Source organism: Oncorhynchus masou, unplaced genomic scaffold, assembly GCF_036934945.1.
Source record: "Oncorhynchus masou masou isolate Uvic2021 unplaced genomic scaffold, UVic_Omas_1.1 unplaced_scaffold_2048, whole genome shotgun sequence".
Classification (NCBI taxonomy): Eukaryota; Metazoa; Chordata; class Actinopteri; order Salmoniformes; family Salmonidae; genus Oncorhynchus; species Oncorhynchus masou.
In genome coordinates, this window is record NW_027008536.1 from 46841 (window position 1) to 60765 (window position 13925).

The following is a 13925-nucleotide window of genomic DNA, read 5'->3' on the forward strand; positions in this document are numbered from 1 at the left end:
GTACCTGTATTGATAGTCCATACTGGTCTTTACTATGGTTCTACATACAGTACCTGTATTGATAGTCCATACTGGTCTTTACTATGGTTCTACATACAGTACCTGTATTGATAGTCCATACTGGTCTTTACTATGGTTCTACATACAGTATCTGTATTGATAGTCCATACTGGTCTTTACTATGGTTCTACATACAGTATCTGTATTGATAGTCCATACTGGTCTTTACTATGGTTCTACATACAGTATCTGTATTGATAGTCCATACTGGTCTTTACTATGGTTCTACATACAGTACCTGTATTGATAGTCCATACTGGTCTTTACTATGGTTCTACATACAGTACCTGTATTGATAGTCCATACTGGTCTTTACTATGGTTCTACATACAGTACCTGTATTGATAGTCCATACTGGTCTTTACTATGGTTCTACATACAGTACCTGTATTGATAGTCTATGGTTCTGACCTGTTCTACTTCTTGGTTCTTTTAGTGTTAACCAGACTGGAGGGGTTCTGATCACATATTCCCTCATCTACACAACTTCACCTGATGTTCTCTCTGTAATGCATCTGTGTGTGTGTGTGTGTGTGTGTGTGTGTGTGTGTGTCTCTGTCTGTGTGTGTGTGTGTCTCTGTCTCTGTCTGTGTGTGTGTGTGTCTCTCTCTCTATTGACAGTCCATACTGACCAGCTTAAGTTTCGCGTGACTGACCAGCAGGAGAGGACAGTGGAGGAAATGGTGAGGGACAGGAATGATACACTGACCAGCAGGAGAGGACAGTGGAGGAAATGGTGAGGGACAGGAATGATACACTGACCAGCAGGAGAGGACAGTGGAGGAAATGGTGAGGGACAGGAATGATACACTGACCAGCAGGAGAGGACAGTGGAGGAAATGGTGAGGGACAGGAATGATACACTGACCAGCAGGAGAGGACAGTGGAGGAAATGGTGAGGGACAGGAATGATACACTGACCAGCAGGAGAGGACAGTGGAGGAAATGGTGAGGGACAGGAATGATATATATACTATATACTATTCAGGTACATCACTATATACTGTATGCTATTCAGGTACATCACTATATACTATTCAGGTACATCACTATATACTGTATACTATTCAGGTACATCACTACATACTATATAATATTCAGGTACAACATGGAGTTAGAACAGCCAGATAGACCAGCTAACAGCAGAGATACTGTAGACCAGTGATCCATGAACCTCATTATCACTAAGAGAATAAAGTCCTGGTAAACCACATTCTGCCTGTCATTCTTCCTTGCACCTACATCTGAGAGTGAGCCAGGCACCACAGTGTCCATTGATGATCTGTCAACATGGAGACAGACTGTGGAAGAACACAACACCAGGTTGAAAACAGCACTTGATCTAACCAGAGATAACAGACTAAAGAGAAACACAGGCAAATGGCAATTCAGAAAGACACAAATCACCTTCTTGGGTGATAAACTAACATGTGAAGGTGTTCAGATAGACAAGAGCAAAGTGACGCCCATCAAGAACATGCCACCTCCTACCGATCAAGAAGGTGTACAAAGGTTCTTAGATATGGTTAACTATGTGGGTAAATGTGTAACTAGTCTGTCAACTCCCACGAGTCAGATGAGAAGTGTACTGTGTAAAACTACAGACTGGTGTTGGAACAGTAATCAGCAGAAAGAGTTGGAGCAGCTCAAGGCATTGATCATGTATGATCCAGTACTGAGGCTCTGTGATGCTCAACACCAACATCTCAGCAGATGCCTCTAAAGCAGGTTTAGGTGCTGTGTTGTTACAGCAGTATGATACCAGGTGGTGTCCAGATGCCTCTAATGCAGGTTTAGGTGCTGTGTTACAGCAGTATGATACCAGGTGGTGTCCAGATGCCTCTAAAGCAGGTTTAGGTGCTGTGTTGTTACAGCAGTATGATACCAGGTGGTGTCCAGATGCCTCTAAAGCAGGTTTAGGTGCTGTGTTGTTACAGCAGTATGATACCAGGTGGTGTCCAGATGCCTCTAATGCAGGTTTAGGTGCTGTGTTGTTACAGCAGTATGATACCAGGTGGTGTCCAGATGCCTCTAAAGCAGGTTTAGGTGCTGTGTTACAGCAGTATGATACCAGGTGGTGTCCAGATGCCTCTAAAGCAGGTTTAGGTGCTGTGTTGTTACAGCAGTATGATACCAGGTGGTGTCCAGATGCCTCTAAAGCAGGTTTAGGTGCTGTGTTGTTACAGCAGTATGATACCAGGTGGTGTCCAGATGCCTCTAAAGCAGGTTTAGGTGCTGTGTTACAGCAGTATGATACCAGGTGGTGTCCAGATGCCCCTAAAGCAGGTTTAGGTGCTGTGTTGTTACAGCAGTATGATACCAGGTGGTGTCCAGATGCCTCTAAAGCAGGTTTAGGTGCTGTGTTGTTACAGCAGTATGATACCAGGTGGTGTCCAGATGCCTCTAAAGCAGGTTTAGGTGCTGTGTTGTTACAGCAGTATGATACCAGGTGGTGTCCAGATGCCTCTAAAGCAGGTTTAGGTGCTGTGTTGTTACAGCAGTATGATACCAGGTGGTGTCCAGATGCCTCTAATGCAGGGTTAGGTGCTGTGTTGTTACAGCAGTATGATACCAGGTGGTGTCCAGATGCCTCTAAAGCAGGTTTAGGTGCTGTGTTGTTACAGCAGTATGATACCAGGTGGTGTCCAGATGCCTCTAATGCAGGTTTAGGTGCTGTGTTACAGCAGTATGATACCAGGTGGTGTCCAGATGCCTCTAAAGCAGGTTTAGGTGCTGTGTTACAGCAGTATGATACCAGGTGGTGTCCAGATGCCTCTAAAGCAGGTTTAGGTGCTGTGTTGTTACAGCAGTATGATACCAGGTGGTGTCCAGATGCCTCTAAAGCAGGTTTAGGTGCTGTGTTGTTACAGCAGTATGATACCAGGTGGTGTCCAGATGCCTCTAAAGCAGGTTTAGGTGCTGTGTTACAGCAGTATGATACCAGGTGGTGTCCAGATGCCCCTAAAGCAGGTTTAGGTGCTGTGTTGTTACATCAGTATGATACCAGGTGGTGTCCAGATGCCTCTAAAGCAGGTTTAGGTGCTGTGTTGTTACAGCAGTATGATACCAGGTGGTGTCCAGATGCCTCTAAAGCAGGTTTAGGTGTGTTGTTACAGCAGTATGATACCAGGTGGTGTCCAGATGCCTCTAAAGCAGGTTTAGGTGCTGTGTTGTTACAGCAGTATGATACCAGGTGGTGTCCAGATGCCTCTAATGCAGGTTTAGGTGCTGTGTTGTTATAGCAGTATGATACCAGGTGGTGTCCAGATGCCTCTAATGCAGGTTTAGGTGCTGTGTTGTTACAGCAGTATGATACCAGGTGGTGTCCAGATGCCTCTAAAGCAGGTTTAGGTGCTGTGTTGTTACAGCAGTATGATACCAGGTGGTGTCCAGATGCCTCTAATGCAGGTTTAGGTGCTGTGTTGTTACAGCAGTATGATACCAGGTGGTGTCCAGATGCCTCTAATGCAGGTTTAGGTGCTGTGTTGTTACAGCAGTATGATACCAGGTGGTGTCCAGATGCCCCTAAAGCAGGTTTAGGTGCTGTGTTGTTACAGCAGTATGATACCAGGTGGTGTCCAGATGCCTCTAAAGCAGGTTTAGGTGCTGTGTTGTTACAGCAGTATGATACCAGGTGGTGTCCAGATGCCTCTAAAGCAGGTTTAGGTGCTGTGTTGTTACAGCAGTATGATACCAGGTGGTGTCCAGATGCCTCTAAAGCAGGTTTAGGTGCTGTGTTGTTACAGCAGTATGATACCAGGTGGTGTCCAGATGCCGCTAATGCAGGTTTAGGTGCTGTGTTGTTACAGCAGTATGATACCAGGTGGTGTCCAGATGCCTCTAAAGCAGGTTTAGGTGCTGTGTTGTTACAGCAGTATGATACCAGGTGGTGTCCAGATGCCTCTAAAGCAGGTATAGGTGCTGTGTTGTTACAGCAGTATGATACCAGGTGGTGTCCAGATGCCTCTAAAGCAGGTTTAGGTGCTGTGTTGTTACAGCAGTATGATACCAGGTGGTGTCCAGATGCCTCTAAAGCAGGTTTAGGTGCTGTGTTGTTACAGCAGTATGATACCAGGTGGTGTCCAGATGCCTCTAATGCAGGTTTAGGTGCTGTGTTGTTACAGCAGTATGATACCAGGTGGTGTCCAGATGCCTCTAATGCAGGTTTAGGTGCTGTGTTGTTACAGCAGTATGATACCAGGTGGTGTCCAGATGCCTCTAAAGCAGGTTTAGGTGCTGTGTTGTTACAGCAGTATGATACCAGGTGGTGTCCAGATGCCTCTAAAGCAGGTTTAGGTGCTGTGTTGTTACAGCAGTATGATACCAGGTGGTGTCCAGATGCCTCTAATGCAGGTTTAGGTGCTGTGTTACAGCAGTATGATACCAGGTGGTGTCCAGATGCCTCTAAAGCAGGTTCTAGGTGCTGTGTTGTTACAGCAGTATGATACCAGGTGGTGTCCAGATGCCTCTAAAGCAGGTTTAGGTGCTGTGTTGTTACAGCAGTATGATACCAGGTGGTGTCCAGATGCCTCTGATGCAGGTTTAGGTGCTGTGTTACAGCAGTATGATACCAGGTGGGGTCCAGATGCCTCTAAAGCAGGTTTAGGTGCTGTGTTGTTACAGCAGTATGATACCAGGTGGTGTCCAGATGCCTCTAAAGCAGGTTTAGGTGCTGTGTTGTTACAGCAGTATGATACCAGGTGGTGTCCAGATGCCTCTAAAGCAGGTTTAGGTGCTGTGTTGTTACAGCAGTATGATACCAGGTGGTGTCCAGATGCCTCTAAAGCAGGTTTAGGTGCTGTGTTGTTACAGCAGTATGATACCAGGTGGTGTCCAGATGCCTCTAAAGCAGGTTTAGGTGCTGTGTTGTTACAGCAGTATGATACCAGGTGGTGTCCAGATGCCTCTGATGCAGGTTTAGGTGCTGTGTTACAGCAGTATGATACCAGGTGGTGTCCAGATGCCTCTAAAGCAGGTTTAGGTGCTGTGTTGTTACAGCAGTATGATACCAGGTGGTGTCCAGATGCCTCTAATGCAGGTTTAGGTGCTGTGTTGTTACAGCAGTATGATACCAGGTGGTGTCCAGATGCCTCTAAAGCAGGTTTAGGTGCTGTGTTGTTACAGCAGTATGATACCAGGTGGTGTCCAGATGCCTCTAAAGCAGGTTTAGGTGCTGTGTTGTTACAGCAGTATGATACCAGGTGGTGTCCAGATGCCTCTAAAGCAGTTTTAGGTGCTGTGTTGTTACAACAGTATGATACCAGGTGGTGTCCAGATGCCTCTAAAGCAGGTTTAGGTGCTGTGTTGTTACAGCAGTATGATACCAGGTGGTGTCCAGATGCCCCTAAAGCATGTCAACACCAATCATTATATTTAAAGGGACGCCCCCATGGATTGATGATAGAGGGATGTGAAAGAGGAGAGAGGTAATGGTTGTACTCCCCCATGGATTGATGATAGAGGGATGTGAAAGAGGAGAGAGGTAATGGTTGTACTCCCACATGGAGTGATGATAGAGGGATGTGAAAGAGGAGAGAGGTAATGGTTGTACTCCCCCATGGAGTGATGATAGAGAGATGTGAAAGAGGAGAGAGGTAACGGTTGGACTGGACTTATTTATTACCCTATTACTGACTTATTCTGTTTCAATAACATAATTACAAAACACAAACTAATTACATTCAAGGAATTATTGTATTAAAGTAAATCTGTATTAAAATTCACCATAAAATGTACAGTTCATTCCATAGTTTAACATGGGTAATGCTGCCTCCTATAACATTTACATTTACATTTAAGACATTTAGCAGACGCTCTTATCCAGAGCGACTTACAAATTGGTGAATTCACCTTCTGACATCCAGTGGAACAGCCACTTTACAATAGTGCATCTAAATCATTTAAGGGGGGGGTGAGAAGGATTACTTATCCTATCCTAGGTATTCCTTGAAGAGGTGGGGTTTCAGGTGTCTCCGGAAGGTGGTGATTGACTCCGCTGTCCTGGCGTCGTGAGGGAGTTTGTTCCACCATTGGGGGCCAGAGCAGCGAACAGTTTTGACTGGGCTGAGCGGGAACTGTACTTCCTCAGTGGTAGGGAGGCGAGCAGGCCAGAGGTGGATGAACGCAGTGCCCTTGTTTGGGTGTAGGGCCTGATCAGAGCCTGGAGGTACTGCGGTGCCGTTCCCCTCACAGCTCCGTAGGCAAGCACCATGGTCTTGTAGCGGATGCGAGCTTCAACTGGAAGCCAGTGGAGAGAGCGGAGGAGCGGGGTGACGTGAGAGAACTTGGGAAGGTTGAACACCAGACGGGCTGCGGCGTTCTGGATGAGTTGTAGGGGTTTAATGGCACAGGCAGGGAGCCCAGCCAACAGCGAGTTGCAGTAATCCAGACGGGAGATGACAAGTGCCTGGATTAGGACCTGCGCCGCTTCCTGTGTGAGGCAGGGTCGTACTCTGCGGATGTTGTAGAGCATGAACCTACAGGAACGGGCCACCGCCATGATGTTGATTGAGAACGACAGGGTGTTGTCCAGGATCACGCCAAGGTTCTTAGCTCTCTGGGAGGAGGACACAATGGAGTTGTCAACCGTGATGGCGAGATCATGGAACGGGCAGTCCTTCCCCGGGAGGAAGAGCAGCTCCGTCTTGCCGAGGTTCAGCTTGAGGTGGTGATCCGTCATCCACACTGATATGTCTGCCAGACATGCAGAGATGCGATTCGCCACCTGGTCATCAGAAGGGGGAAAGGAGAAGATTAATTGTGTGTCGTCTGCATAGCAATGATAGGAGAGACCATGTGAGGTTATGACAGAGCCAAGTGACTTGGTGTATAGCGAGAATAGGAGAGGGCCTAGAACAGAGCCCTGGGGGACACCAGTGGTGAGAGCGCGTGGCGAGGAGACAGATTCTCGCCACGCCACCTGGTAGGAGCGACCTGTCAGGTAGGACGCAATCCAAGCGTGGGCCGCACCGGAGATGCCCAACTCGGAGAGGGTGGAGAGGAGGATCTGATGGTTCACAGTATCGAAGGCAGCCGATAGGTCTAGAAGGATGAGAGCAGAGGAGAGAGAGTTAGCTTTAGCAGTGCGGAGCGCCTCCGTGATACAGAGAAGAGCAGTCTCAGTTGAATGACTAGTCTTGAAACCTGACTGATTTGGATCAAGAAGGTCATTCTGAGAGAGATAGCGGGAGAGCTGGCCAAGGACGGCACGTTCAAGAGTTTTGGAGAGAAAAGAAAGAAGGGATACTGGTCTGTAGTTGTTGACATCGGAGGGATCGAGTGTAGGTTTTTTCAGAAGGGGTGCAACTCTCGCTCTCTTGAAGACGGAAGGGACGTAGCCAGCGGTCAGGGATGAGTTGATGAGCGAAGTGAGGTAAGGCAGAAGGTCTCCGGAAATGGTCTGGAGAAGAGAGGAGGGATAGGGTCAAGCGGGCAGGTTGTTGGGCGGCCGGCCGTCACAAGAAGCGAGATTTCATCTGGAGAGAGAGGGGAGAAAGAGGTCAGAGCACAGGGTAGGGCAGTGTGAGCAGAACCAGCGGCGTCGTTTGACTTAGCAAACGAGGATCGGATGTCGTCGACCTTCTTTTCAAAATGGTTGACGAAGTCATCTGCAGAGAGGGAGGAGGGGGGAGGGGGAGGAGGATTCAGGAGGGAGGAGAAGGTGGCAAAGAGCTTCCTAGGGTTAGAGGCAGATGCTTGGAATTTAGAGTGGTAGAAAGTGGCTTTAGCAGCAGAGACAGAGGAGGAAAATGTAGAGAGGAGGGAGTGAAAGGATGCCAGGTCCGCAGGGAGGCGAGTTTTCCTCCATTTCCGCTCGGCTGCCCGGAGCTCTGTTCTGTGAGCTCGCAATGAGTCGTCGAGCCACGGAGCGGGAGGGGAGGACCGAGCCGGCCTGGAGGATAGGGGACATAGAGAGTCAAAGGATGCAGAAAGGGAAGAGAGGAGGGTTGAGGAGGCAGAATCAGGAGATAGGTTGGAGAAGGTATGAGCAGAGGGAAGAGATGATAGGATGGAAGAGGAGAGAGTAGCGGGGGAGAGAGAGCGAAGGTTGGGACGGCGCGATACCATCCGAGTAGGGGCGGTGTGGGAAGTGTTGGATGAGAGCGAGAGGGAAAAGGATACAAGGTAGTGGTCGGAGACTTGGAGGGAAGTTGCAATGAGGTTAGTGGAAGAACAGCATCTAGTAAGAGTCAATGATGTGTTGGATGAGATGGGACCCTGCCTTCACCTGGGGATATTTGTTGGATCCGTCACAACAGGTGATGAGGACCTCATCCTCAAGCTGCGCAAAGAAAGCCAGGGACTGCAGTGTGCTCCAGTCTCCAGCAGGGGGCAGTAAAACCCCACGGACCTGAAATGGACTGCAGTGTGCTCCAGTCTCCAGCAGGGGGCAGTAATACCCTATGTGTTCCAGTCTCCAACATGATTCAAAAACATGTTAACGACATCATGCTACCACGTTCCCCAAGGGCACCCCCCCCCATGCTCAACTCAAAAGATGGCGCACAGAATGCAAAAATATTCTTAGAAATATTTAACCTCCACACATTAACAAGTCCAATAGCTCAAATGAAAGATAAACACCTTGTTCATCTTCCCAGCGAGTCAGATTTCTAAAATGTTTTACGGCGAAAACATAGCTCATATGTATATCAAACCACCACAAAGACACATACAATATGTAGCCATTTTGTCAAACAAGATGCAATTACAAACGCAGGATTAAAAGAAAAATAATTCACTAACCTTTTGAAAATCTTCATCAGATCACAGTAATAGGACATGTTACACAGTACATTTATGTTTTTTTCAATAATATGCAATTTATATCCATAAATCTCCGTTTACATTGAGCCATGTTCAAAAAATGCTACAAAAATGTTAGGAGAAATTATAGATAACTCCGGCAGATAACAGCAATACACATTACATTTACATTTAAGTAATTTAGCAGACGCTCTTACTTTGACTAAATATACATGTTCTACATATAGTTAGAAACATACACTGCTTCTTAATGCAACCGCTGTGTTACATTTATTTTTAACGTTACAGAAATCGTTCACTGGGCAATAATCTGAGGCGGCGCTCAGACGTAAGCAATATTTCTCTGCTATGTTGGAGTCAACAGAAATACAAAATTACAAAATAAATATTCCCTTACCTTTGATGGTCTTCGATCAGAATGTAGTGGAAGGAGTCAAACTTACCCAATACATCGTTTGTGTGTCTCTGTATTAGCATATGCTAACAGCTTCAGCTGAAATGCACCCAAAATGACTTCTGGTCCCGCACAGTTGCGCATCAAAACTTCAAAATTACATATTATATGTTATCCAAACTGGTCAAACTAAGTGCAGAATCAAGCTTTAGGATGTTATTAACGTACAAAACAATTGGCGATTCGACCGGACAAAAGCAGCTCCTCTCAGGCAATCTGGAACAAAGGAATGATTGTGTACCAGTCGCGCCAGAACGCGAGTCTATTTTATCGCGACGCCTAGTATTTTGGCTGCCAAAAGGTCAAAGCTCGCGGGATTTTTCCATTACTCGCCCTATTGAAAGAACACATCCCGCCGAAGACACAGAAACTGTTCCCAGATCCGTAGCTGGTTGGGAAGGGTGGGGGCGATGACGTCAAAGTTGGGGTAACTTTCCTGATGAGAGAGAGAGTTTGGGAGAATGGCTGCCCTGTGAGTTCTGCTTTACATACAGACATAATTTGAACGGTTTTAGAAGCTTTAGAGTGTTTTCTATTCAATAATAATTATTATATGCATATATTAGCAATTTTGGACAGATTTTTTTTCTGTTTACTATGGGCACGCAATTCCTCCAAAGGGGGCAGTATTGTGCGTAGCCTTAACAAAATGTTAAAATGTCTTCATAAATGGACATTTTGGGTATACAAGTACCGATTTAATCGAAAAAAAAGACCCAATTGTGATGTTTATGGGACATATAGGAGTGCCAACAAAGAAGCTCGTCAAAGGTAATGAATGTTTTATATTTTATTTCAGCGTTTTGTGTAGCGCCGTCTACGCTAATTCCTTTGTTTACGTCCCCTTCTGATATTTTGGGGTGTTGCCTGCTATCAGATAATAGCTTCTCATGCTTTCGCTGAAAAGCATTTTACAAATCTGACTCATTGGCTAGATTCACAACGAGTGTAGCTTGAATTGAGTACCCTGCATGTGAGTTTTAATGAACGTTTGAGTGAACGAGTGCTATTAGCATTTGGCGTAGCGCATTTGCATTTATTGTTGGCAAGGTGGGACGCTTGCGTGTCGGGTGGGCCAGAGAGGTTAATGAATATGATGTCAGTTCGGTTGTCATCTGAAACATTCTCATCAATGAGAAGATGACATAAACCCTACAGTGGAAAGTCTACACATCAGAGTTATCAGACTCACATGGAATTAATGTTCAATTTAAATGTTTGAATATTAAATTATTCGTGATGGGATGAAATGTTATTTTAGCTTCTAAAATGTGAGATTTGGGTTTTCATAAGATAGGGCTGCTCAATCAGTGGCCCACCCTTTGGATGGGCTATAAAACTTTTCAAACACGCCCTCCTCTCCCTTCCTACATAAGCCCTTGATGACTATATAACCTCCTGTTCCAAAGATGTGAGGACGCCCTTCCGATGTCAGAATGGTTCAGATAATAACTATTCGGTGAACAAAATAAACAACGGTCAACCCAAATACACACAGGGTGAAATTATCCAACACAGGATAAAGACTAACCGGAGAATAAGAAACACAAAACACCGACAGACAAAAAGAATGACAAAATAAACAATCCCGCACAAAACAAGGGCGGGACAACCTACATTAAATACAGACACTAATTAACTAAACAACACACCGGTGAAACCAATCAGACAAAACCAACAGATACACGAAAAAGGGATCGGTAGTGGCTAATAGGACGGTGACGACGACCGCCGAGCACCGCCCGAACGGGCAGGAGAGCCAACTTCGGCGGAAGTCGTGACAATAGGATATAAAAGATGACATGTTTAGAGGGGTTGAACTCTGTATATGGCTCAGAGGGAGGTCAATCACTTTGTACCTTGACCTTAACACTGATAGCAGCAGCAACAACCACAGCAGAGAAGTTGGCTGTGTCGACAGACAGACAGACAGACAGACAGACAGACAGACAGACAGTTTACTATGACTGGATGAAGGGACACAGGGTTGAATGCTTCCTTTAGGTCTCTTGGGATTTAAACTGTGACTACAGAGAGAGAGTCCTAACCATTCAATCAATGTAGACAAAAAACAGTCATCATTAACACCATACTGAGTGGAGACTCTTATAATATAATACATTATAATATAATGACTAGAATAGAATAAGGTTTTTGACATGAAAGCACCGCCAGATGTTTGGACTTTTTAGCAGAAGTTCTAATCCAGAGCAATTTGCAGGAACAATTATGGTTAAGTGTCTTGTTCAAGGGAACATAGACAGAGGTTTCACCAAGTCAGCTCAGGGATTCAAACCAGCAACCTTTCAGTTACTGTCTCTATGCTCTAAACCACTAGAATACCTGTCACCTTGACAGTGTGTCTCTGTACCTCTCAGTCTCTAAACCACTAGGATACCTGTCACCTTGACAGTGTGTCTCTGTACCTCTCAGTCTCTAAACCACTAGGATACCTGTCACCTTGACAGTGTGTCTCTCTACCTCTCAGTCTCTAAACCACTAGGATACCTGTCACCTTGACAGTGTGTCTCTGTACCTCTCAGTCTCTAAACCACTAGGATACCTGTCACCTTGACAGTGTGTCTCTGTACCTCTCAGTCTCTAAACCACGAGGATACCTGTCACCTTGACAGTGTGTCTCTGTACCTCTCAGTCTCTAAACCAATAGGATACCTGTCACCTTGACAGTGTGTCTCTGTACCTCTCAGTCTCTAAACCACGAGGATACCTGTCACCTTGACAGTGTGTCTCTCTACCTCTCAGTCTCTGAAGACACCCAGCCATGATCGTTTAGAAAATGAATGGACCAAGGCACAGCGTGAGTAGAGTTCCACATGTTTAATGGAAACGAAACTCACCAAAACAAAGAAACGTGAAGCCAATGTTGTCCTCACTATACATAAACAAGATCCCACACACAACAGGTGGAAAAAAGGCTGCCTAAATATGATCCCCAATCAGAGACAACGATAGACATGCCTCTGATTCGGAACCATACCAGGCCAACATAGAAATGCAAAAACTAGAACTATGTTCATAACCCCGTCCACCTATAAGATGTGGGGGATCTGTATGACTAAGAAGAGACGCAAAGAACTCTGATTGTAAAACGTCTGGGGTTACTGCTGAATGTAGTACCTCTACCCCTGACCCTAGACCTGTCAGTAATAACCACACTGTAATGTAAAGTGTTACATCATTCTCTAACCCTGACCCTAGACCTGTCAGTAATAAACACACTGTAATGTAAAGTGTTACATCATTCTCTAACCCTGACCCTAGACCTGTCAGTAATAAACACACTGTAATGTAAAGTGTTACATCATTCTCTAACCCTGACCCTAGACCTGTCAGTAATAAACACAGTAATAAACACACTGTAATGTAAAGTGTTACATCATTCTCTAACCCTGACCCTAGACCTGTCAGTAATAAACACACTGTAATGTAAAGTGTTACATCATTCTCTAACCCTGACCCTAGACCTGTCAGTAATAAACACACTGTAATGTAAAGTGTTACATCATTCTCTAACACCTGACCCTAGACCTGTCAGTAATAACCTGACACTCAGTAATAATGTAAAGTGTTACATCATTCTCTAACCCTGACCCTAGACCTGTCAGTAATAAACACACTGTAATGTAAAGTGTTACATCATTCTCTAACCCTGACCCTAGACCTGTCAGTAATAAACACACTGTAATGTAAAGTGTTACATCATTCTCTAACCCTGACCCTAGACCTGTCAGTAATAAACACACTGTAATGTAAAGTGTTACATCATTCTCTAACCCTGACCCTAGACCTGTCAGTAATAAACACACTGTAATGTAAAGTGTTACATCATTCTCTAACCCTGACCTAGACCTGTCAGTAATAACCACACTGTAATGTAAAGTTACATCACTCTAACCCTCAGTAATAAACACACTGTAATGTAAAGTGTTACATCATTCTCTAACCCTGACCCTAGACCTGTCAGTAATAAACACACTGTAATGTAAAGTGTTACATCATTCTCTAACCCTGACCCTAGACCTGTCAGTAATAAACTGACACTGTAATGTAAAGTGTTACATCATTCTCTAACCCTGACCCTAGACCTGTCAGTAATAAACACACTGTAATGTAAAGTGTTACATCATTCTCTAACCCTGACCCTAGACCTGTCAGTAATAAACACACTGTAATGTAAAGTGTTACATCATTCTCTAACCCTGACCCTAGACCTGTCAGTAATAAACACACTGTAATGTAAAGTGTTACATCATTCTCTAACCCTGACCCTAGACCTGTCAGTAATAAACACACTGTAATGTAAAGTGTTACATCATTCTCTAACCCTGACCCTAGACCTGTCAGTAATAAACACACTGTAATGTAAAGTGTTACATCATTCTCTAACCCTGACCCTAGACCTGTCAGTAATAACCACACTGTAATGTAAAGTGTTACATCATTCTCTAACCCTGACCCTAGACCTGTCAGTAATAAACACACTGTAATGTAAAGTGTTACATCATTCTCTAACCCTGACCCTAGACCTGTCAGTAATAAACACACTGTAATGTAAAGTGTTACATCATTCTCTAACCCTGACCCTAGACCTGTCAGTAATAAACACACTGTAATGTAAAGTATT